The sequence below is a fragment of the Vulpes lagopus genome, chromosome 3 (genome assembly GCF_018345385.1).
Source record: "Vulpes lagopus strain Blue_001 chromosome 3, ASM1834538v1, whole genome shotgun sequence".
Classification (NCBI taxonomy): Eukaryota; Metazoa; Chordata; class Mammalia; order Carnivora; family Canidae; genus Vulpes; species Vulpes lagopus.
The window spans coordinates 159,654,604-159,657,205 of record NC_054826.1 but is presented as its reverse complement, the minus strand read 5'-3'; the positions used below and the strand labels follow the sequence as shown (position 1 = coordinate 159,657,205).

General features: G+C 40.6%; 1 pseudogene; it reads right to left on the bottom strand.

The window, feature by feature from the left end:
* Window positions 1–367: 367 nt before the first annotated feature.
* On the bottom strand, window positions 368–2,324 carry LOC121487169 (annotated as a pseudogene).
* Between the last annotated feature and the right edge of the window lie 278 nt (window positions 2,325–2,602).

The window sequence follows — 2,602 nt, the reverse complement described above, 5'->3', positions numbered from 1 at the left end:
AGATCTCATCCCCATATGGTCTCATTCCAGGTGTGCAGCTGACTACCTTCATTATTCTGCTTAGAGATGGTTTCACCTCTTGAAAATATAGCTATTAAAGCACAAAACATTGTTTTTATAATGATCAACAAATCTTCCCTTCCCTTTACATGGAGATGAAAAATGGCTAAGTACAGAGTACTGTGAATTTTTTACGGTTGAAATTCTCATTAAATGATCATTAGCTAATGGTCACTAAATTTATAGATTAAGGAAATTATATATAGAATACTGCCAAAGCACAATAAAAGACTGAAATTTGCCCATTTCTGCTCAGGAAGTCCCTTCACTCCCAAGCATCATATTTTGACTCCGGAGTTTATTGTTATTACTGGTTTTCCTCCTTTTGATCTTCCTTTTGTTCCCCAGTGCCAGAACATCCAGAGCCTTCTTGCTCAGATGCCATCTTTTTGTATGCTGTTTCGAAGAGCTTCAGTGATGCTTGCTGAAGGGAAGATGCTGCCTGCCTTACTTTTTCTCCTGTTTCACTGTCTTTTCGAGCCGGAAGTTCCCTCATTTTGGAAATCTCTTCTTTTAGCTTGTTGCATTCATCAGCAGGCAACTGGTTCTTGAATTCTTCCATTTTTGTTTCTGTGTCATGAATGATTCCTTCAGCCATATTAACTGCTTCAACTCGTTCCTTCTTTTTTTTTTTTTTTTTTTTTAACTCATTCCTTCTTTTGCTGGTCTTCCTCAGCATACGTTTCTGCATTTTTAACCATATTTTCAATATCATCTTTGCTTAACCCACCAGAAGACTGGATCACAATCTGCTGTTCATGTCCTATACCCTTATCTTTGGCTGAAACATGTACAATCCCATTGGCATCAATGTCAAATGTAACTTCAACCTGAGGGACTCCATGAGGGGCTGGGGGAATTCCAATCAAAGTAAATTGCCCAAGAAGTTTGTTGTCTCCAGCCATCTCTCTCACCCCAACACACTTTAATCTCCACTTGAGTCTGACCATCAGCAGCAGTAGAAAACACCTGGCTTTTCTTGGTTGGAATAGTGGTGTTTCTGTTGATAAGTTTGGTAAAAACATCTCCCAGAGTCTCAATACCCAGAGACGAGAGGAGTGACATCCAGGAGCAGCACATCTGTGACATCACCAGCTAACACACCTCCCTGAATGGCAGCTCTGATGACCACTCCCACGGTCAAGCCTCATCAGGATTGACAGCTTTGCTTGGGCTCGGCCAAAGAATCACTTCTCCAATGTCACTCTTGATGACTTCTGCATCTTGCATGGCTTTTTAGCATGGAGCGATGGTCCTCCTGATTAGATCAGTGACAGTGCCTTCAAACTAAGCCCATGTCAGCTTCATATTCAAATGCTTGGGTCCAGAAGCATCCATTGTAAGATATGGCAAATTAATATCTGTCTGCACAGATGAGGAGAGTTCACACTTAGCCTTCTCAGCAGTTTCCTGAACCCTCTGAAGTGCCATGTTGTCTTTGGTTAAATAAACCTCTGTCTTTCTTTTGAAATCCTTCACAATGTGTCATAGCAAGGCCTGGTCAAAGTCCTCACCACCTAAGAATGTATCTCCATTGATGGACTTCACCTCAAACACTCCTTTCTGAATTTCCAGGGTAGAAATATCAAAAGTCCCACTACCTAAATCATATACAGCAATGATCTTGTCTTCTGATTTATCTAGACCATAGATAAATGGCCAGCATCCTTAGTGACCTGTCTCTGAGAATCATGGAAATAAGCTGGAACAGTGTTCACGGCATTTTTTGCTGTATGCCCCAAGTAATTTTCTGCAGTCTCTTTCATCTTCATCAACACAAATGTTCCAATCTGACCTGAAGAATAGAGTTTTCCATGAACTTCAACCCAGGCATCTCCATTGGAGGCACGGACAATTTTAAAGGGCACATTTTTAATATCTTTCTGTTCTTCAGGGTCATCATATCACCAGCTAGTGAGACACTTAGTGGCATAGAATGTGTTGTTTGGGTTGGTGACAGACTGTCTCTTGACTGACATGCCAACAAGTCGCTCACCATATAATGTAAAGACCACAACTGAAGGGGTGGTTCTGGCACCTTCAACATTCTCTAGCACCTTTGCTTGTTTTCCTTCCATAACTGCCACACAGGAGTTGGTAGTACCCAAATCAATACCGACAAGTGCTCCCTTGATCGCTTCTGATGCATAGTTCCACCTTGAAACAATTCTAAAAGCCTCATGACTAAGGCCATTCCATCCATCCTTGTGGCAGGTGCCTGTGGGGCCCCGGGAGGTTAGACAGTGGAAGTATGGACAGCACATGCAATCGGAGGGACAGGAATGTGCCAACATTCCATTTTTTAAAAATAAAATTGAAAAAATCCTCCAGTTAGGATACTTTGCTTTTGCCCTGAGTTTGTCAGGTGTTTTAATAGTCTTAGAGTATGTTTTATTAATATTTTGTCTTATATTTAAAGAGTATACTAAAGGTTTCAATACTTTAAACTTCTTAACCATAAAATACAAATTTATTATCCAGACCAGGAGGGTGAATGGAAGTGCTCACAAAAGTTATATAAATTCTGAGTAATTTATTTGTT